The following is a 24,923-nucleotide window of genomic DNA, read 5'->3' as shown; positions in this document are numbered from 1 at the left end:
TTATTATTTCAAAAACTCCCTTAAAATTAAAAAAATAAATATGCGACCAGTTTACCTTCTGGCTATTCTATTTTACCCCGCTTATGGGTAAAAAAGAGAAGTGACAAGTTTTTGAGAAACAGCAAAAAAACATTTTTAACTTTTTTAACTTTCCGAAGGAGAAGTTTATGTTTTCATAAAAAAATCCAATTCGTTAATTTTATGTTTCTCGACGTTTCAAGCCATTCTGAATCGAATGAGACCAAATTTGGAAAAAGTATGCGTGTGTGTGTGTGTGTGCGTGAACAGATTTTTTGCCGTAAATCGACGTTTTCTCGAAAACGGCTGGACCGATTTCAAATATTGAAAAGCCATTCGATTCTGAATCGATGATGAAAATTCAAAATCCGTTCAATGGATATTGGTTGGGAATCGACCTGAATAGTTTTTCGTGAAGATCGGCCGGACGTTTTTTGTAATGAAGTGTTAAAAAAAATTTCTCCTCGATTTTCATGAATTTTTTTTTTTGATGGTAGATACCACAGACTTATAGATCGTACTAAATATTACGGCCCTACGACAATTTGTTTAAATTTAAAAATTTAAAAACTGGTGCAATTATAAAAATTATTGGTTTTTGAAAATTTGCTTTTAGAAAATACTCAGAGTTAACAGGATTCGTTCGCGTTTAATTATGTGTAATTAATTCAGTCGGAATACTTTTAATCACTCATGAATTAATTATATTTTATTGATTAAGTCGAATGTTTAAACATTTTGGTAAGTTCATGTAACTTGCCTTAAGGCAAAATACCAATACCAACTAGTCACATAATGAATTAGTTTGGAGTTTAACTAAACATTGTCTGATGGTTGTATACTTGATATGTGTTATTTGTTGTGATATAATTGATTTGGTTTTCACAATATAATTGCTCAAAGTGAAATTGGACCTTTGTGCTACGCCCCCACCCTATACTTACTTTATTTAACCAGTTCATCAGTATTGTGACAAATACCTAATAATTATATTATTTTATATATTTATACTATACTGTATACTGTATATAACTGTGTACTGTAAGAGCTTTACCTTATTATAATAGAGAAAACAAACTCATATATTTTTTTATAAAAACATTGGGTTTCTACGTATTTTTTCGATTACGATTCGATACAACCTATTTAGAATCCTAATACCTAATGATGATCGTAGTCTCCATCATTGAGATTCTCAGATATATATTGCAATGCGTGTTGTAATGTCTGTAATCTCGGGCTTTGTGTAACTCCGATCCAGGGGTCACATCAGCAGCCAAGATCACCGAACGCGATATCGCCACGTTGGGACTCCGGCCGGGGCTGTATTATTGCATTGTAAATATCGCTCCGACTGGCAAGGGGTCCCTCCCGCGGGAGGGCGATCGGGGCAATTGAGTCACCACTGAACGGAAAAAAATGAGGCGATGAGTGTATCTTAATCTTAGTTAAAATTTATTTCTTTAGCGGGGGATGTTTACGGGAAGATAATATTTACTTTGCCGATTGCAACGGTTTTTGACAAAGGTATAAAAAAGAAAACTGTAATTGGAATTTTAAATAAAGTAATAAGAATTACTGTACTTTTATTATTAAAGATATTTCATTATAAAGTAATAACAAAAACAGCACACAAGTATAGAAACAAGCTAATCAGACACCCAAATTCATTTGATAACAGAAAACTATCCAAGAAGATTGAACAGAAAAGCGCCACTGGAATTAAACCATCAACTCTCCTGATAAAAAATGGAAATAACTTAATCATTATTTATGAGAAATTATTTAATAAGTAAATAGTTGAAATTATATAATTATCAATAAAATATTGTGAATTTTATATCGAATGGAAAAACAACTACTGAGTTGTTGTTACAAACATGCCACTATAGTGTACAATGTCCCTTTTCGGCCGACTATTGTAAATTCATCAAATTTATTGAATGTCCTTTACTGGACAGTTGTAAATAAAAGAGATAATAATAAAAAAAAATCTTTATTAATTATTTCTGAATAACATGTTAAATGCATAAGATAAATGCATTGATTTAGAGTTGAATAAATGATAAATCAATAAAGCTAAGAAAAAAATTAACAATATCGTAGCTAATTATAAACCTTCCAAAAAAATTATAGTATGTGAAAGCATGTATTATTTCTCGCATAAAATAAAAAATTACAAATTTATGAGTAGGGTAGGGGGCGGTGCACAAAGTGCCAATTTGACTTTGAGCAATTATATTGTGAAAACCAAACCAATTATATCACAATAAATACCGCATATCAAATACCTAAGTATCTGACTATATTCAGAAAATCTAACAGATCAATGTAGAAATGTGTTTTTGTTGCTTTTTCAAAAAAATGTCACCATTTGTCACAATTTTGGACAACCAGGGGGCGAAAAGATTCAATGTTTTATTTTTAATTTCAAAGGGATTTTACAAAATAACAGCAAGAAATGCTAAATATAAATTTCATGGCTACCTTTTTTACAGAGATTACACTGCATATGATCTTCATCTAGTATTTTGTTAAATATAATCATCAGCATAGTTAGAATAACTATTTAAATAACTCGTCTTGCAAAATATCCCGAATAGTTTTTCTCCCGATAGCAATGATAAAAGAATCAAGGCATCTTTATCCCTCTACTTTTCAATATTGTTGTTAAATTTTTTTAACTTTGTTTTTGATATATCGGTAATGGGCCTTTTAAATTTATTATTTCACATATATAATTAACACTAAATTATACATTTTTGTGATATTTGTTTATATAACTAGTTTATACAATTTTTTGAAATTATTACTATCAAAGATATTTTTCAAAAAAAAAACTTAGAATTTTATAATTTATAAAATATATTTTAGATATGAAAGTATGATATTAATTTCGTTTTATTTTTCTTTCAGGATCTTCGTGTAAAGCTGACTCAGATTGTTTCAAGCTTTTTTGTTCCAGATGTGGTGAGTGATATTTTGTTTTATATTCAAAATAACGAATTGTGGTGGAACCTGCATCTAATTAGTCTCAATAGTAAAATTATTTTATATCAACTATGTTTCAGTAAATCTCGTTGCGCGGTTGCTTTGTAAATTATTAGTTATGCGCATTGTTAATCTGTTTGCGTACGGTATAACAGGTATAGCCAAATGTAATAATACATCTTAATTGAGTCAAAATTAGATTCTTATAAATATGTGAAAACACGTAAATGATATTGCAAACAAAATCGTAAAAATCGCTTGCAATTTATATCATTGAAACGAAGGATCATCAAAATTATTGTGAGGGAGGATGAACGAGAAGTGTCATTTCAAGATCGTTTTTGCATTACGTTTTATTACATTTTTTGTAGTAAAACATCTATATAATATTCAATATACATTAAACAAAATAATAAATGTTGATATTTACATATCAGATTACGAATGATTTTATGTAGAGGCTATTCGAATCTCTATATTTTGACCAATTTCAATCATTTCTTATATTCTAGAAAATATGTTGTTCACGATCGTAGGCTCTTGTAATAACATTATGTTATTTTCCTCAAAATCCTTGTTTTCCCCTGAATCCTCGTCGCAATTATCAAACTTCATATGTATGTTACTCAAGTAAACTGTGTACAACTCATGTAATAACTTACACGGAATCTGATTCTCGCAGTACCTACCTTCCTATTATTATATACATTATATCTAGTCATAACATCATAATTAATTAAATATTCTATTGCCGCAACTCCAGCAAATAGTTAATTTACAAGCATTGTATGAAAGTCATGAATTGTCTTGCTAAATATACGCGCACGCTTATTTGGAGAAATACTCCGTAATTGTTTTGATATCTATCACGGGGACAACTTCTAACAAACGGGAGAAATACGTAAGATAACATAGTATTTCATTGCAAATTTGTGTTATTTATGTTGGAGAATTGAGTCAGAGATACGATAATTTGGGAAATTTATTCTACAAATCATAAATCATTAGAAGGAAAAGTCATACTTCGTACAAAGAGAATAATTATTTACTTTATAATTTGTGATAAAAATCACAAATCTGATGATCAGGTGAATATTTTATTGATATTGAACGACATATACATATGAATTTATCATATAGTAATTTTGGACATTAACGTTTGAAATTATGGACAAGTAAAACTGTAGGAAATAAGAAATTAATTTAAAAATACGAAATTTTTTGAACATTGTATATTGTAGAAAGTGCATTAAATGATATAATTTTAATTTGTTAGAAATAATATAATAATAAACTTATAAAACTTTAGATACATGATCACGTATTTTCTAGCTCACAAAATACAAATCCATTAATCAAACTAGCTTTCATGATAATCTTTGTCAAAATGTCATTTATTCATTTTAGTCATTTTTAAAGGGTCTGATCGTGTTTTTATACAGAATTGCCCCCACCTTGGTATTTAAATGATTTTGATGTTATTATCTAGCTCTTTTCGAAATCCGATACACGAATTTTCAACTCGCTAGCCAATCGTTTGGCCGAGATATCATTGAAAATATGCGAAAGTGGCCCCTTTTTTCAGAGTCCCTTTTTGTCACAACTATAAGGGATATCGACAAACAATAACGACACTCAATTCACATTGGTGTGGACTATATTATTAATAACAAATATTGTTAAATAATGACTTGTTAGTTTATGAAAAAGTGAATTTTTTTGATAGTGCGGTTTTTTGGACTAATTTTTAATTATCTATTTAGTTATCTGCAATAGAATTTGTTACCACAATTAGTGACAAGTTGTATAGGATTTAAGTAGAAAATTTAAAAAAAACTAGATATTGATGAATTCTTCTACAATCAATTAATTTGTATAATTCTGCAATTTGAGGAAAAAAATACACAATCACGAAGAATTTCAGCCTCAAATTTTTAAGTCAGTTAGTTTATTATCTTTGACAATTCATTTAAATATTGATTTATTGAGTTAAATCGCAATCTAAATAATAGAAAAAAATTAAGTAAAATAGATAATTATCAACAACAAAAAGTTTCAAGGCTTGTCGAAAGTTAAGAGCAAATCGTTTTTCCTATTATCAGTTAACGCATAACATTTTTTACAAAAACAAAAAAACATTCATAAATACAAATAATATGTTGAATATTGTTCCATGAAATTCAACAGAAAGATTTAAAAAACTACAAAATTCTCTATATTTCAGCGTAAGCACATGTAGTATGAGTCGTGTGATATCATTTTTTTTAAATTTATTATTTGTATGACTTTTAGGAAAATTGATTCCGCAAAGAATATTCTTTCAATCCGGTGTTTAACACTACATGAAAATTATTAGAGAAATCAGTTTTATTATAAGAAAGATTCCGCAAACAATAACTTCAAGAATAGGCACATAGATATTACACGACTCATACAAACTTTTATTCTAAAAATTCATGGAACACAGAATTAACGTTTTGTGTGTATGTATGCGTATGTGTATGTAAAGTGTACACACGTTCATAGCATTATGCGTATATTATGATTTATTAATTTTTGTAAAATAAGATAGATTTTAAAATAAGAGTAGATTGAGCCTTCTAGAAAATGCCTTTGTTAAATTTCCAAATGAATTACTCAATGTTTATTTATAGACAGATTGTACTTTATATGTAAATAAAAAAAAGATAAGTGTTTACACATAGAACATAATAAAATCACGAATAATCATTATAGAAAACAAATTCAGAAATTTCAGCCAAAAAATTTGAACATCTCAACTCATTGTATTGTCAATTATAATTTTTAGTGAATACGAAATTTAATTTTCAGTGAGTGACTTAATTTTCTAATTTAAATCTTATATAAAAAGTGAATTCTCCTAATTTTATAATAATTAAAGCTGTGTATACTTGTATGAAAAGTTGATTGAAAAGTTTCTAAAGAATAGGCCAACCCACATTTTTGAAATGTAAAAGAAATTTTCAAAAAATTATGCACTTTTTCCAAAAATAATTCAAAAATACATAAGCATAAATAGTTTTGCACTAATATCTTTCTTAATAATTTGTTTCGATTTAAAATAAGCATAAATAGTTTTGCACTAATTAATTTGCAATAATTCGTTTCGATTAAAACAAAATTTTTTGTGCATGTTACGCATGCTGTTTAAGAAACTATACTTTTGAAAAGTAATCATATTTGATAAAATAAATTTTCACACCATCGACTTCCCAAATTAAATCCAAAACTTAGTCATACGGTTGTAATAACAAGTACAACTAATAATTCTATGCAAATTTCCATGAAACGCACAACATATACCCACCTGGTTTCTCTAAGGAGGTAAGGACCGCGATTTACATATATTGCCGTATCTACCTTTGGAGATGCTGTTCCTCTAGTTTGATCGCATCTTGTTGGTAATGAACTGTATTCTAATAGGTTGCATATCTAATTCAGAGCAGTCAATGGGTTTCTAATCATGCCGCAATTGTTTGAATCGAACGATAATGCGTCTTAGAATTAATAGAAGTCAATCGCAGTAATGCATCGAGATAATTGATGCAATCGAATTTGGTGGTAAACTGTATCTGATTGGGAAGGATATAGAAATTATTTTTAGCGGATTATTGAAATTACTTATCAACACTCCATTGCAGTGTAACCTTAAATTAACAAATCAGCTCTAAATTACTTATGATATATGGGTATTCTGATTGTCATTGAAGAAGAACCTTAAACTTGATGTTAATTAGCACAAAGACCTATAGAACAAATATCTAATTCTGTTTGTCTGTAATAAAAAAAAGGAAAAAATAATAACAATGTTCTCTATAGTTAGTGATTCTAGATCTATAGGGCGTATTGAGTATACAAATGAATTCACATTGTAACTCTATACGAGATTACCACAAATAGAACCTATAACAAATGCCTTTTAAGCAGATAGCAAAAATGAAGTTATTGATTTAAACCAGAATGAACGAATAAAAAAACACAAGAGTTTTACTTTTCAAAACCATCTGATGATTAAACAAATTAACGTGTGGAGTGAGAAATATTTAAACATATGACATAAAAACATTTGAAAAGTATATTGTATTGTATTTCTCTAATATAAAATTTTTTTATTTGAAAAAAAGGTAAAACATTATTTTTATTATAATATAAATATACTTGCGTTTTTACTATTTTATTTGATTTCTCACTTTTTATTTTGTATATTCGTTTATTTGTATATAATATAATATAATTAATAGATAAGCAGTATTTGTGCACTATCAAACATTTTCTAAATTACTTATTTTTTTTATTTAAGCTTATTAATTATTAGTTATTTTATTTAAGCTTATTCCAACGTGCAACAAGTCTTACAAGTTGCATTGAAAATTCGAATTTAAATGAATAAATGTGAACAAAAATAATTTCTTTTGTGAGATATACGAAGATTAAAATCCGTTGGGAATTAAAAAAAAGAGTTGCAAAATTGTAAATTTGACTGAAAAAAACAATAAATACTGTTTTATTTATATTATCATAAATTTCAAAAGATTTGAATGCGTCTGAGTTTCAATCATTCCTCAAAAGATGTTTCTTGCAATCAGAATTTTTAACTTACGAACTTATGTATAGTTTTTATATTTCAATTATTGTTTCATAATTTTATCCATCAAATATTCATTTAGAAAACCAAATATTTTAGCAATTTGCATTAAGGCAATAACTAATTTCTATACTCTACTGTGTTATTTCAAAAATATCAATGTTATAATAAATACGTATGTACAAACCTATTTATGTTTTTTATCTATTATTGTACTTGGTACAGTATTATTAATATTGAGAATAATATTAACCTCTCGCTAAACAACGCTATGGCGCCTCTTATTTTTATGCAAAGACAATGGCTTGGATGTATACAAATTATAGATTTCAGTTGTTTTCAACAGTTGTTAAGATGAATTCGTTATCTATAAAATGTTGAAATATCGATGTATCATGTTGAAAGGTTCATGTTGAAAGCTGACCCGACAGACTTCGTCCTGTCAAAAAAAAAAAAAAAAAATGGTGGAATATACATCTGGTACTCCTTGAGGATTGATTCCAAGTATAATATTTCAGAATATAGCAATGTTTGTGCAAATTTACTTTTTGCCGTTAGAAACATACTTACATTTCTTGATAACAGTGAGAGCTTATAATTTAATATGAACTTTATATATCACTGAGCCTCGTAGCTCAAATTGATTCTACGTTTTAGTTAGAAAACATTTGTATGTGAAAAAAAAGGGCTGTTTTCACGGTTTTCCCAGCAATTATTAGGGGTTCTGAGCTTCAACGAATATTTTAACAAAAGAATTGGCCCAATTGGTCCAGGCATTGATGAGTTATGCGCCTACCAATATTTTTTGTATATTTTATCAATTTATATTAATTATCACTTGACTTATTAAATATTTAAGTGTTTGTTCTCTACTCTTCAAGTATAATTATTCCACTTTGCAAACGTATTCAGTGGGTTTAGTTAAGTTTGAGATGTTCTAGTAAATCGCCTACCTGATCGCAGTTCAATATGCGCTCACGTACGATTGTTTGCAGGCAAGTTCTCGGTAAGGGATTATTTGTTTGATGGTATTTGCTTGATTGTGTATTAGTTGCCACCTAGGCAAAATCGGTAACTACTAATTATTGTGACCCGATTTTAGGGGCGAGGATAGAGATTTGTGTGTATCCTTAAAGGTGAGGACAAATTATAAGTTTATAGTTGATAATAAACAGACTGCAAATGTATGTTTTATATTATAACTAACTGCACTATGATATTATTTGATCGTATAAAAAAGTTCTATTTATCAAATGATCTATTTCATAACATTCTAACTGTTCCCTATGTTTTTTTTTACTAAAAGCTGTTTCACGCGTTTGGCTAGAACCTCCATCAGGCGCAAATTAATCGAAACATGTACTTATGAATAAGACAGATCTTTAACTATAATTCATAGTTTAGAATCTAAACTTTAGATTATACAACAATTTTCCTGAAAACAACGGGCTAATCATTACGTGCTATCATAGCCAAAAATTTAAGAAAATTGCTCGATTTTTATTTCCATAATTATTATGTCATTAAATATTTACATAAGCATTTTAGCTGTTAATATTAAATTTTACGGAATTCGTAATTTATTTTTCAATAAATATGTCATTATTTTCTTGAATAATTATTATTGTTAAATACATAGGGCTCAAAGGTCAAACCTCACTTTGAGAAATTATATTGGAAAAACCAAACCAAATATATAACAATAAATCACACATATCAAACAAACAACCATCTGACTATGTTCAGTAAAGTATTTTTACAATTAATTATTAAATTTGCTGTTTTTTTTAAATTTAGTGATCTGGTCCTTTTTGCCTTGCACCTTTATAGGGAAGAATGTGAACCCCTAAAGGTAAACAAGCCTAATGTTTTATTTTTAATTTTAAATAGATTTAACGAAAAAGTAGCTATATTATTCAACCAATGCAAAATATAAATGTTATGGGTACATTTTTACAGACAATCTTGATTTGGTATTTCGTCAGAAAAAAATTGCTGTTCAGAATAAATAATGATTATAATAACTTGCATGACTACTATAATTGCTTCAAGTATTTCTTAATATAACTTTCCCAAGAATCAAACAATTTCTTATTTATTTCACAGTGTTTCAGGAGTCTTAATCCGTTAATACGGGTCAATGCTGTTTATGTGTCTTCTACACTAATTGGATCTAATTATAACAACCTGGGTCAAATTAATAAAACAGATGTTTATTGTTCCGAACATGAAGATCATGAGACTGAATTCTTGTCATTACGACATATTTGATATCTATATGGGATGCAATGCGAAAAACTGTTGATCATTGATCCAATTAATTTAGGTTGTAGCTTTGTTATATAACAGATAGACTTGCTCTGATAATTATACACACACACACTATATAATGTATATATATATATATATATATATATATATATATATATGTGTTTATTTATAAACCTTGTTCCACGTTGCTAAACAAAAATAATATTGCAGATAGAAATAACAATTTCTTTCTTTCTAGATTTATTAGTCTTAAATAGTTCTTCTAGATTTTTTCAGCTATACATATTTCTTAGAATATTGGCTTATTAAATTAAATTATAAATATAAAAACCTATTTCTTTAGTTTTTTATCTTTATTTCTAGTTTCGTCAAAAAAGAAAGTCTGGACCAGGTTTACAAATAGATGCAATTATTTTTTTGCTTGGTAAGGTCAACGAGCAATTCTTGCCGCAAAGAATAATGATGTACACGCACTGAATTTCACCATTCAACCAAAAGTTGCTGGCGATTTGGTGATATACCAATGACTCCGATTGGTCTTCCGTTTGACTTCAAACGATTGCAATTTCCAGTTTGCCTTGCGTTCTCAATAACAAGTCGCAAGGTCAATCGCTTAGTGTTTGCGGGATAAATTTCAAATAGATTATTTAGAAAATCATTGTTTTTCACATGGGCAGTTATACGTTGCCTGTTCACGAGTTCGGAAACCATCCGCTTCGTTTGTGTTAACGTCAGACCAAAAAATAAAAAAATGTGGGTTTACAAAAGAGCACTTCAATCAAACGGATAATTTGCGGATTCACTTTTATTTACTTATAGAAGTTCAACTAAAAAACACTTCATTTTTGTAATCGAAACAAATTTATTACTGTTGTGTAATAAAATCAAATTTTTTCTTTTCAAATATAAACCAAACAACAAATTTCTTCATATTTCTCACGAAACCATCTGGCGGCGAAACGGAGTTTGTCGGGTTTGCTAGTATATATATATATATATATATATATATATATATATATATACATCATTAAAAATATAAACGTTATTCAAAACTCATCAAATATAAAATAGCATCACAAATGAACCCCCACGTTCGTCTACAAGAATCTCTTTCTGGGGTGATCATCATTTGATGGAATATCAAATCAGGCAAATTGGAAAGTCGTTATCATCGAACCATCAAAACTAACATAGCCTCAGGGCCCCGGGGCTCCGAAGGTGGCCGAGGGGTTTTCCATTAACCCTGCGTTCGAACAGTCTGGCTGGGGTGCGTTGTGTAAATAATCACATACACCCTTGGCGGAAAGCTAAAACGGGATGGTAGAGTATTAGAATTTTTGATTCCGAATTTTGATCTGAAGATGACACTTGAAATGTACTTGAAACTGAGTGCAATATTGAGTCATCAAGCGTTTGCGAGCAGCAATTAAATGATAGGAACTTTTTGGCATATGTTCGGATAAAACCAGATTTAAGCATTTATGAGAGAGAGTGCGTGCCGGTAGACGGAAATTTTAAGTATTTGCACGCGTAGGAATTGTTAGGAAACGAAAAAGCATGAAGGTAAAAGACCATTAAAATATTGTGAAGTAATGGAGTATGCGACACAATTAGTTTTTAATTGAAAATAAGTATGAAAAAATTCCAAAAAAAGAAAAAAAAAACTATTTTGACCCTGTTCAAATTGGGACACAATCGTAACTTCTTTTCTCGAAACTTTTTATTATAAGACTATCAAGGTTTTCAACATTTTACAATTCCGAATAAATGCGCTAACTTTTGATATAATTTGGTATAAAACTTTAGAAATTTTTTTTAAAAGGAGGAACTCCCAAAGTTGACTAACTTAAAAAAAAACATTAAATTTATATTAAATGATTTCAAGAAAAAATAGTAATTTATGAAAACTTGAGAAAATTATATAATTATTTTTGAATGTGGTCATAAAGTGTTATTCACGATTACGATTTAAAAGTTTAAATCAACAAAAGTAATACAAATTTAGCACAATAGCCGAATAATGATCACAATTTTTCCAAAGCTCTAGATAGCACTTAAAAGCTCATAATTTCCAAATGACGAGAGTTGTTGTTATATATCAATATAGCAAAAAAGCAAATGTATTTAAATATAAAAGTTAAACATATTTATGTATACGATAGTCATCATTAGTACGACCAGTACAAACTTTTCAAAATTTATTTAAATGGAAAGATTTATATTTAATATGAAAGTTAAACAAATGTTTATGTTTTCTATATCTATCACAAATCTTTCTAAATTGTGTTATACACTCTATTGAGTGTATGATATATTATTTATACAATATACATTTTTTTAAATACAAAAGTAACATTTCAAATGACTATGTCATACATGTGAATTGGCACAAATCTTATGTAAAACACTATTTTCCAATTTTTACTCACTAAATGAATAAAAAATTTGTATTTATTTGTTAGCCTTCAAGAACTAACTCTGCTAAAACTTTTGAAGTTGCATATAAAATAACTGCAGATATTATATTTGTGAACCTGGTCCAGACTTTCCTTTCTTGACGAAATTAGAAATAAAGATAAATAATATAAAAAGGTTTTTATATTTATAATTTAATTTAAAAGTCAATGTTTTAAGGTCTATGTATAGTTGAAATAATCTAGAAGAACAATTTATGACAAATAAATTTAGAAAGAAAAAAATTGTCATTTCTATCTTTAATATTATTTCTGTTTAGCCACGTGGAACAAGGTTTATAAATAAACACACATACATAAATGTGTGTGTGTGTTTGTGTGTGTATAATTATCAGAACAAGTCTATCTGTAAATCAAATATCTATATGATTCAGTGATATGAGATAAAAATATCAATGTGATGAAATAATTGATAGGGATATCAATATGTGAATTAATACTTAATTTTTTTTCCTTCTATGTAAAACAAAATGAGAAATACAATACTACAATGATTTCTAGAATCGAAAATTAAATGTAATGAAATAAAACAATTTATATTGCGTTTAAAGTATTCCCATGCTGAGCTTTTTAAGCACTTCCTTCTACTATAAAGCATTTGTCGAAAACAAAAGCTCGCCGTTTATCACCATTTATATAAAATGGATACCGATGTAAGTGCGCCGTAATTCATAGGCGCTTTCGAAGGATTTCATTAAATTCCGGACTTAACTTTTATTATGGATATAAAACTCGGTTTCTTAGTTTTTCGATAACAGCCAGAGTCTAAGAGTTTATGTGCAATATAAGAAAGAAGAGTATAAATTAACAATGTATATGGCGAATAACTTTGTTGTGACAACGATGATGTTCGAATGAGTGCAATTAAAACGGTTATAAAATGAATGTGATAGGAATAAGATATACGTCATGAATACTGTTATTTTCGAATATAAGTGATGGTCAATGTTTATGGATTCATTTTCGACCTTAATTATATTTATAAATAATGTATAGTTTTAGTAGCTAAAGCAGCCATTAACATTTATTCAGACAGGGTGTTCCCAGACTTTGACGTAAAGACGAAAATTGACCTCAACTGTTCTGAAGCAGTTAAAAGAAAGTGTTTCCAGTATGTTGGAAATCATGAGCTTTTCAGTGCAACCTAGAGCTTTGGTGAAATTATGACCATTTTTCGATTAGTGTAGTTGATTTTTACTAATTTTGTTCATTTAATCTTTGAAACCATTACCTTGAATGACATTTCTAAGGTCACAGTCAAAAACAATATTAGAATTTCCCGAGAATTTACACTTATTGTTGAACTAAGCATTTAAATATTTTAATATTGGCCAACTTTGAGACTTTGTTTGAGGCTCTCTTTTAACTAAAGTGTATTGGCAAATTTTATCAAAAGTTAGCGCATTTAATTGGGATTGTAAAATAGTAAAATACTTGATACTGCTATGATAAAAAAAATTCCAGAATTTTTTTTGGAAAAAATAGTGTGTTTTAAGCTTGCTCTTCAAATTGTTTGTGTACTGTGACATACATATACATACAATTTTTTGTCTTAAATAACTCAATGTTTGACTCCCTACAATGAAATTTATATATCTACATATATGTATAAAATAATATATATATATATATATATATATATATATATGTAATAATATATATATATATATATATATATATATATATAAAAATAAGTCGGGTTTTCCTTCCTGATATAACTCCAGGACGCACAAACCGATTTCGACAATTTTGCATTCGTTGGAAAGGTCTCGGGCTCCACAAGGTTTATAGCTAAGAAAACTAGTGGTGTATGGCATCGTGCCTTAATACAAATTGCTGGAACTTCACGCACCGTAATTAAAAATTGGAGTAATGAAAATAATCAATAATCAATCAGTACACGAGTTGGGAAACCATCCGCTTTGTTTGTGTTAACGTCAGACCAAAAAACAAAAAATGTGGTTTACCAAAGAGCACTTCAATGAAGCGTATATTTGGCGGATTCACTTTCATTTACTTAAAGAAGTTCAATTAAAAAACATTTCATTTTTGTAATCAAAATAAATTCATTACTGTTGTGTAATAAATCAAATTTTTCCTTTTAAAATATAAAACAAACAAAAAAATTCTTCATTTTTCTCACGAAACCATCTAGTGGCGAAACGGAGTTCTTCGGGTTTGCTAGTATATATATATATATATATATATATATATGCGTGTGAGAGAGAAAGAACTATATCTCATTCTCAGAATATTTTTGATAAATTAACATTCTGTTTTTTTTATTCTTATGAGTATAGTACATATATGACTAACTTGCAACGTTACGGATTCAATAATGTCTAAAACAAACAGTGGATATTTCTAAACGTTAAAAATTTAATAATGTAATACATTGAGAGACAAAATTTCGCATCAATTCCAAATGCCCTCATTTTCCTCTTCTTAACAACAAAACATACAACAAAGTCTGAGTTAAAAATAATGTAAATTTAAATAAAAATCAAGTTCAAACTCTAGGCTTTCCAACTAAAACTTCCTGCTGCTAGTGCATTATCAACTTTTCTCTCGGCGTTAACGATCCGTGCAGTGACGGCGGTTTTCCATTTCCTCAGCGGAGAAAGCACAAGAGAGTTTGACAATTTTCCTTTGTCGTCTTTGTTGTATGTTTTTCACATATTCTACCATATTGTCTCTTTGAAAGACGTTCGATAAACAGCGAATATAAGTGGATACCGCTGTTGCGATAATGTTTGCTAAAAGTGTTAGGCGACGAGACGAATGCTTTTGTTGTGCTCATGTGGGTGACAGACGAGGTGTTTAGATTTATCGACACTAAATATTTGATAAATATTTTTAATATAAGAGAATATATAAGCCTGGGCAGGGTTGTGTTAGTCTATATCCAACACAGTCATCGTTATAGCTAAGATAAATTTTTTAACAATAAGCAAAAACTAATTGCTGGAAACTAACTAATAATGTTCAACTTACAGCAAATAACAAAGTTATCTATCTGTAACAATTAACAGTTGTGATTAAAGTAATTCGAATATTAAAGATTTTTTTGACTCTTTAAGAGCAGTGCGGTCTACCGATCATGTCAATGTAGGGCACTAACTGAAAGCAATACTGAAATTTTGTTAAACTATCATACTTCATATTTCTTCCTTCAAACCCTATCTCAAAATCAGTATAGTTTAGCTGTTATGACGAATGTTGCTACTGCTACCGTTTCCTGGCATGACCGTAACATGTCTTTTCTATTTGTTATAATAATTTTTTCTGTATCAATATATACCATTCATCGGGGGGCTGAAGATCCACTTGTAAAATAGTCCACCATAATTATTTTAAAAACAAGAAAAATTATGGAACTCTTAAGTGACGCTATTTTAAAGCAGAAGGCAAGGGATATGAAACCATCGCCATCATCACATCACCTTAATTTTTAGATGTCACCATCAGGAGATAAACAAAAATGTATCAATACACATATGAAATTTTTTTTTTATTATTTTTGAGCACTTGTATTTAGTTCACGTATCATTTAACCTGAATATAAATTTTAGGTATACGTTATTTAATTGTTTTGTAATATGTCTCATTGTTTTTTATAAAGTTCACATGTGGGTGATATGAACCAACTAAATCTTCACTTTGACAAAGGTGTAAATAATAAGTAGTAAATAAAAAAGTAAATAAACTTAAAAAAAGCTATTTTGTGAGCAACAAATTAAATTAATAGTTTCGACCTCTGCTGATAAATGTTTCCTTCGACATACTAGGTCAAGAATATGTACAATGAAATCTTTGTAAAAAAATGTTCCCAGACAAAATTTATATTTCACATTTGCCAAATAATGTAACTATTATTTAGTAAATTCGCTTTAAAATTAAAAAAAAGACGTTGGATCAGTTAGCCCCCTGGCTGACTAGTTGAAAGGCTTATTTCTATAATTAACTGGGAATTGTACTGAACATAGTTTGATAGCTGTTTGTTTGTTGCATATCATTTGTTCATTTATTTTAGTAGAATTAGTAGTTTTCAAAGCAATTTTAGCGGTCGTACAACTCGAAATCTATTGAACCTAAATTCGCATTCTTATTGTAACTGCTTGCTAACATTATAGTGAATAAACTCAATTCGAGAGATAATATTCTACAAAAATGGCAAATTTATAGATGCTAGGAACAAGATATAAATTGTGTTATGTACTTACTATTCATTTGCAAATGAATAGATATATTGAAATAAATTTAAATTAAATAAAGTACTTTTCATTACAAATCGTTTTTTTAAATTTATAATCCAAATATACAATTTATATTACAATATCGATACCTTGTAAAAAGATCTTCATTCAAGCTTTGATAATTATAGCGGATTTGCAATCGTACAATTTCATTTCCAGCAAAACGTTGGTTGTACTCTGCCATCAACTCGTCAGACAAAGAATACCTCACGAAACAATTTTCCGAATCTGAATGTTGTATTTTCAAACGCTAATCTAGTTTGCATTACGATGCAAATTAATTAAGAGAAATACATCATTAACACATTACAACAAGTACGGGTAAAATGCGATTTTCGCCTTTGCCCGTGCAAACAATAGTTCAGCCTTTGCTTTTAATGGCAACAAAACGAACAAGAAGCGTATAATCCTTCTGTTGTGAACGCTTTGTTTCGAGAATACTTGATAAACTTGTTCGTGTTTTAGTAAGTTCCTCAGTTGTTTATCCGTGATATTATTCAATATATTTTCTCTTTTTGTTAACAAGAAATCATTCCAAGGGGATTAGCCGGGATCTGAGAAGTTACTACTTCTATAATTACAACGTGAACGTAGTATTTGTATCTTTTTGCATCAGGAATAAAAATAAATCTATTGCATCGTGCTTGCTATAAATTACTGAAAAAAGTCCATGTTTATAAATTAAATTATGTATATTTCATTGGTTGCAAGTGCCATGTTGCTAATGCATGCGATTGATTCCTCATCGAGTTTCAGCAAATTTACTAGTTTAATAATAAACTATATACACGTATGATTTGTTACCGGTAATAAAATAGATTTTTGGTATTTTTCTGTTTAATTTAATAACCATTTAATAAGAAAATGCAGTGCCTACATTAATAATCTCTTGAATTCTTCCATAAATTATAAATTACATTATCTTCACAAGATTCGTCACTGTCAGTAAAAGCAGGATCGCAAACTTTTGTTTGTGCAGTGGCTTCTGTTTTATTCCATTGAATATTAGGTGCTTTCAACACAATAGTTTCAGCGGTCTCAGCAGGAATATCAGCAGTTCGCAATAATCTGACAGACTCGGGTTTGTTTAGAGTTGATGAACTATTGGTACCAGAAAGTGATATGGACTTAACTAGTAGACTTCTGTCAGACCCGCTTTTTTCCATGTTGTCAGAGTAACTAGATGCTTTAATATTAGGATAACCATTCTTTACATTTGTATTTTTGTTAGCATGTTTGATTCTTGCGACTCTACTATTTACGTAAGATGAACTTTCGGACACTAAATTTTCACAAAGGTCATAACTCACAGATTTCTTTGATTTAGGTTTTGAAAATGTATCCACAGAAGGTTCTTTCGATTCGAAATTACGCATATTGATAACTTTGTTTTTTACATCTTCAAAGCTCTTTTTTCTATTTATGGCTGCGCATTCTTCTTTACATTTTTTTAATAATTGAGATTTTACGAACATATTATCCCAAACAGCTTTTTGTGGGTCAATATGTATTTTGTTACTTTTAACAAGTGTCGGATTATTATGGAAACATGAAAAGTGATCGAATCCTACTGCAAAACCGGCATATGGATTCATTTTTCCCTCTTTGTTTGGTAACATTTTAATTTCAGCTTCCAGTTCTTCCTTAGTTATTTCTTTGGATCCTGGTTTATCACTCTTTGGTTTAGTAAAATTAGAATTTGGAGCTTTATCATCTTTTTCTGTCTTGCTGGAGGACGGTTTATGTAAAGACTGTCGTCTATATGATCTTTGAGTATTAGTAGCCTTGTCTTTAGTCATTGGACGTTGATTTGTTCTCATAAATATCTCAGGCGTTCTTGTAACTTCCGAAATTTTTCTTGATTGAACTTTATTGTCGCTGGGTTGGACTATCAATTTGCTGCTTTTATTTTTAGATACTGACAACTTTGCCGGTGTAACGGATGGTTTCATTTCGCTGGAACCCTCTGAAGAACTTCTTTTAGGAATAGCCGTTTGCGCTTCGCCAATTGAAATTTCTAATGAATCGTTATCTGGTTCCAATTGCCTTGAATGTCTATATAGTTTTGAATATGGTTTGGCACCAGAATCTTCTGATTGTTCTGAACTATTTTCGACTTGTGTGTCTTCAAATTTGTTCATAAAGGTTTTCAGTTCATCTTCGAATCTGCAAACAATAAAAAAAAATTATAGTTTACGATAATGATGATATTAAAGATTTACTTACGATACTGTGCGTGATTCCAATGAATATCTTCTGTAGGTTTCCATATTGTTTTCTATTGTAATCTTTGAGTGATCAATTTCATTTAATTTTTCTTTTGAAGAACTTAAAACATTTGAAAATGGCGCAGATGTTTCAGGCGCAGGTGTAGATTCATCGGTAACTGCATCAATTGTAATAATAACTTTTTCATCGTCTTGACTTCTTGAATTCACATTCAGACCAAGTTCAGATTCTGAGCTGTAGGCACTAGTTGCTTCATCTTGTATTTCAACGAGTTTTGTTTGGTCGGAAGTATTGCTTTTTAGAAGAGGCTCAGCCATACTTTGTATACTCTTCTTTAGTGCTTGTTTTTTTTCGTTAGCCATTGTTAGCGCTTCTGAACTTAACTTGAATAAATCAATTTCAACAGGTTTCTCAAATATGTCGCTAATTTTTGCAATTGGTACATTATTCTGATCAACAGCAATAGTTGATTCAGTTGGACTTGCAATGTACTCACTTTTAACAATATTTTTATCTGGAGTTTGATCTAAATCTTTTTGTGTTTGTTCATCACTGGTAGCACCTACATTCTCATCTTCTACGCCAAATGTTGGTGGTGATATTTCGAGTCTCAATATATTCTGATCTACTGGCAAATGATTCTGATCAGCAGTATCAGGTAATTCATTTGGATTTCTGCCACCATCTTCTTTGGGTTGATCTTCAGAGAGATTTATGTCTAGATCTACAGACTCTGATGTTTCGTTAGATTTTAGAGGAGTTTCGGGCAAAGATTTAACATTTGTCTCAGATATATCCGACGCATCAGCAGTAAACTTTTCCATACTTGTAACATTCTCTACTTTTACCAGAACTTCATCTGTGATTAAGTCAAAATCTACGATAACAGAAGTTTCTTCCATAGTGTTTTTATCTAATAGCTCAGGTTCAGATATATTTGTTGGTAATTTTAAGAAAGGTGCTGATTCTCTTAGAGCCACAGATGATAGAACTTCTTCAGGTTCTTCAACAACTTCAACAACTTGTGTAGTTGAAGGTATGTTTTCAGAGTCATCTTTTACAATAGGTAAAGGTATTACTTTAGATTTTAATTGTTCTGAATCTTCGAGTTTTTTCTCTTCATATTGAACTTCATCCAAACTTTTGTCATGTAATACCGCCTTTGTTTTTTGTTTCTTAACAATGCGAGTATCTCTATTTTTAGTTTTTGTTAAATCTTCTTGATCGAGTGATATAGGTGATGTAACTTCTATTAATGTCACTCTATCATCTGATTCTTCAGAATCCGTATATTCGATTTTAGTTCTACGTTTAATCACAACATCTTCTTCTATTGTAGCAGTTTTAATATTACGTCTTCTTTGAGGCGCCACCACCATTTTTCCAGAAGAGCTTGGTGTTACCATATTATCCATTCTATTGATAGCAGTTTTACCACTACGCTTTCTTTGTGGTGCTTTCTTTAGTTCGCCCGAAGACTTAGGCATTTCCATATTATCAATTTTATTAATGATACTCCTACATTTCTTACACTCTTTTTTCATTTCGTTTAGAATATCTCTGATATGTGCACTCTTGATTGCATTTTGTTGCTTTTTAGAAATTCTTCGACTAGTTTTACCTACTTCTTCAATCTCCTTACGTAGTTCCAATAAAACCTTCTGCATATCATCTTTTACTTTGTTTTTTTTCATCATCGGAAGAATATTCTTCATTATCTGAACTGCTGGAGGATTCTACTCTGTTCTTATTGCGACGAACATAATCTCGTAAAAATTGCTCAGCGCGACAATCTGTACATGAAGAAGTGTCATCATCGCTATCATCATGGCTAGAGGTGGAAGTAACTTGTCTATTACTGTTTCTTTCAGGTGAATTTTTTGGGGTGATTCGCTTAACATTTTTGCCACGAATTGGTTGCTTCGGTGCATTTCCAGTTCTGAATATCAATAAGATAAATGGAACAAACATTACATTAAAATTGTTTTTTGACGTTTAAGATACATATTTAATTTGTATTACTTATTAAATTTAACTACGAAAATACGAATTCAAGTTGCTAGCTAGAGATTCAATATTTATACATACCAATATTTCAGTCAAAAATTTGTGGAAAACTGTTAAAAACATAAAGACCATTTTTTTATTTTTAGAGAAATTCCTTACACAAAGCTTTGCTGTCCCAGCAAATTATTCGATGACGCTGTCGCGCTATAAACTAGGTTCTGGTTGACCCCTCGCAAACTATTCCAGGCCGTTTTAAACATGTTGAGGTAGAGTGCCGCCCTCGAAGCGACCGCCGCACTGATGTACATAACCGCGCGGTTGCCCACGGGCAAAACGGCTCCGGCAGAATCGTCCACGTCCATTATATTACGCAAAACACTCGAAAATTGTAAGTTGTCGCCTTCTTCAAAAGATTTTGTACTGTGGAATAACGAGATTTTTAAAGAACACTTGATACTTGAATACTTCTATATTTAGTTTTTATCATAAATTTAGTACAACAATTTAATACGGTTATAGGAAATAATTATTTATTAGGTCCACTATTATATATTTTTCCCTACCAAACTATGTAAAAATTATTGAAAACTAGTGGTGCATGGCATCGTGCCTTAACTCAAATTGCTGAAACTTTCTCTACCAGAATTTAATATTCTGGGAAAAAATCAATAATCAATAAATATTGATCAATGATTTATAACGATTGTTTTAAACATTCTCAAAGAGATAATTAACACATATGATACATCGTTACATATGACGATCTTATGGCACAAAACACTTAAGAATGTTTACATTAACACGAGATGACGATATATTTCTTAGATTTTTTTTATTCATATTTAAATTACAATCTGTCTTATAATAAAGAGACATTTAGTAATTAATCTGAGACTTAAGCTAGGTATAATGTTTTTAGAGAACCACCCATTGGTACGTTTTCCAATTTATGAAAATATGTACAAAATTTGATGATAAATATTTCTTAGAATAACGTTAAATTTCTTAAACAGAATTATGAATTTAAATTTTATATTTGAAGTATAAAACTTTGTATATTTTTGAAGATTTTGAAAAAAAATGTTTGAACCTTATAAGTAAACTTTAAAAATTAAAAATCTTGATACAAAACCAAAAAAAAACGTAATAAAATTAGTACTAATTTTTAAAATCTACAAAATATCTGATAATTTGATGTGCGTTCTAAAATTATTGGTCCTGCCTTCCCAAAAATTTAATCAATCATTCATTTCATCAATAAGAGTAAAATGTTTTTCAATCATTCAAATTGGGCGCTCCATTGCCTCAAAAACTGAATTACCATTCTGGTACTTTTTGCCCCGTATCTTCGAAACGGCTGAACCTGTCTTTACCAAAACCTAATCAGCACGCCTTATCATGAAAATGAATCAAATGTTTTTTGAATCCTTCGAATAGGTTGATTAGTGCGCCCGTAAAATTGTATTCAAACATACATACATACACACACACGTACATCCAGTTTTTCTAAGATATGCCAGAATGTTCAGAAATCTTTGAAACATAATGATATGGAAAATAATTCATTTTCTATTTTGTGGCGATTACTATAACTTACCCAAAGAGAGTTTTAATATTAATTAGTAAAGAATAAATAAAAACTGAGAACAGTAAATTTACTAAAATTGTCATTCTCAATATTCATTAAACTTACCTAGCTGTGACTATATTATAAGAATCTATCGAAAATTTCGATTTCGCGCTGACAAAAGACAAATCAGAGGAGACTGATGTTTCAATAATATGTATAGTTCCATCGCTTTCCATTGTCAAAATTGTAGTATTCGAACAAACAACTTGATCCATTCCATTTTCTTGAGCAATAGACATTCTAGTACTTCGACGTAGCAGTTTTATGAAAAGCGATCCAGTGTTTCTAAAATTGGAAGCCGCATTGTGAATTAAACGATCGCTATCGGTTTGCATTCCTTGGAATTTCCTTTCTAAAGCATTGCCAACTAAAATATAAAGGAATCATTACAGAATTGTTTTATATTTTGATTGAGTTAATATTTTTTTTAAATTATTTTTCACCTGATTTACTGACAAACAAGTTTGCAGTTTGTGTTTCTGCAGTGCCGCACATATTTATATAACCATTCAAAGATCTATTATATTTATTGGGCCTGGTAATTAGATTTGAGAATGTAGTTATAGAATTTTCTATCGATTCGCCCTCGGACTCGTCCACAGATTCTAAAGAACTTTTATCGATACAACTAAAGTGGGTTTTACGAATTTGTCTAAAACTGCCTGCATCACTTCCATTGACTACTTGCAGGACTTTCTCATCGTTTTCTTGAACGTTGTGTTCTGCAGTAATGAAAGTATATTCACACTTTATGAAATTATTGTGATCACAGTTTGAGCAAATAAAAAAAAACTAGTTGGTTTGGTATTTAGCCTTGGAGCAAGTTACATGAACTTCCCGATAATTGTAAATAATCGACTTAATCAATAAAAAATAAATTAATTTATGAGTGATTATAAGTATTTCGAGTGGATTTATTCACATCATCAACGAACGCACAAACAAGTTAACTCGGAGTATTTTCTAAAAGCAAATTTTCAAAAATCAATAATTTTAATTAATCAATAATTATAATTGAACCAGTTTCCGTAGGACTTTAATGGTTTACTACGTTCAAGACCAAGTACACTATCGTTATACGAACTAAATCATCTAATTTTATTTTTAACAAACGTCAAAAAAACTACTCATTTTCTCAAATTTTGGTGAATTTTTAAAATTAAACTACTTGTCGTAAGGCCGTAATAATTCAGTAGGTTCTATAAGACCATGATATATATCGCCAAAAAAAGTTCCATAAAAATCGGCCTAATTTTTTTTTATAACAGTTAATTACAAAAAAAACGGGTCGCTAGATTTTCACCTAAAAGTAATCAGTATCATTCCCAACTAAAATTTCTTTTGGACAGTTTTTGATTTTTTAAAATCGGTTTAAGAACAAAGAAACGGCTCGGCCGATCGTCGCACAATGTTGAGAAACGATAATCCTCATCGAGATTCATCAAATGCTTTTTAAATATCTGAAATCGGTTCAGGCGTTTTTGAGCAAACGTCGATGAAAGTTCTGATTTTGACAAATGCCAAAAAGGCCATACTAATTTTTGCAAACTTTGACGAATTTTAAAGCTAAACCCGTTGTCGTAGAGCCGTAATATTTTAGTATGATCTGGAAGACTATGGTACCTACCACCAAAAAAATAATCATAAAAATCGTCCAATTTTTTTTTAAACTTTATTACAAGAAACCGGCTCGGCCGATCTCTACCAAAAACTAATCAGCACGATTCCCAACCAATATCTTTCGAACGGTTTTTGAATTTTCAAAATCAATTCAGAATTGCGGACTAAAACGTAGACGAAAAATTTTTCACTTTTCTGCGATTTATAAAAAAACGGCTTAGCCGATCGTCCACACAAAATTGACAAACAATAATCCTCATCGAGATACATCGAGTGGCTTTTAAATTTTTAAATCGGTCCAGCCGTTTTCTAGAAAACGTTGATTTACGGCAAAAAATCTGTTCACATACACGCATACACGCACATACTTTTTCCAAATTTGGTTTCATTCGATTCAGAATGGCTTGAAACGTCGAGAAAACATAAAATTAGCAATTCGGATTTTTTATGAAAACATAAACTTCTCCTTCGGGAAGTTAATAAAATGAAATAGATTCATTAAAATTTTTCTCGCCTGTATTATCTTTCGCGCTACTCGCATTTGGCCCCACGACGAGAAGGGTCTTCGCCGAGCGAGCGTGGGGCACGGCTCTGCGTGCTGTTGACCTCGGCGTCTGTCAGCCCCAAGCAGGTGTTGAGTCTTTTGCGCCGGATTAAAAAATTCCATTTCGGGGTAAATAGTGACATCCACTGCGGAAGGAATATGGGACATCAGAGCGTCCAAGGAACGGGATTCGGCGATATAAGTAGAGTGAGCGATGGGACGAGAAGAAGGTCTAAATTGGAAAAGAACTGAAATATATCAGGACAAAAGTTTATTT

The 24,923-nt window shown here is 30.0% G+C and overlaps 1 pseudogene; it reads left to right on the top strand.

Moving 5' to 3' along the window:
• LOC113363307 overlaps window positions 1-24,923 on the top strand; it is a 177,831-nt pseudogene that overhangs the window by 142,399 nt on the left and 10,509 nt on the right.

The sequence above is a fragment of the Ctenocephalides felis genome, unplaced genomic scaffold (genome assembly GCF_003426905.1).
Source record: "Ctenocephalides felis isolate EL2017-DRISC unplaced genomic scaffold, ASM342690v1 CF-g0.4_SCAFFOLD_00845, whole genome shotgun sequence".
Classification (NCBI taxonomy): Eukaryota; Metazoa; Arthropoda; class Insecta; order Siphonaptera; family Pulicidae; genus Ctenocephalides; species Ctenocephalides felis.
Note: the sequence above shows the minus strand (reverse complement) of the source record. Positions and strands in the feature narration are given on the sequence as shown.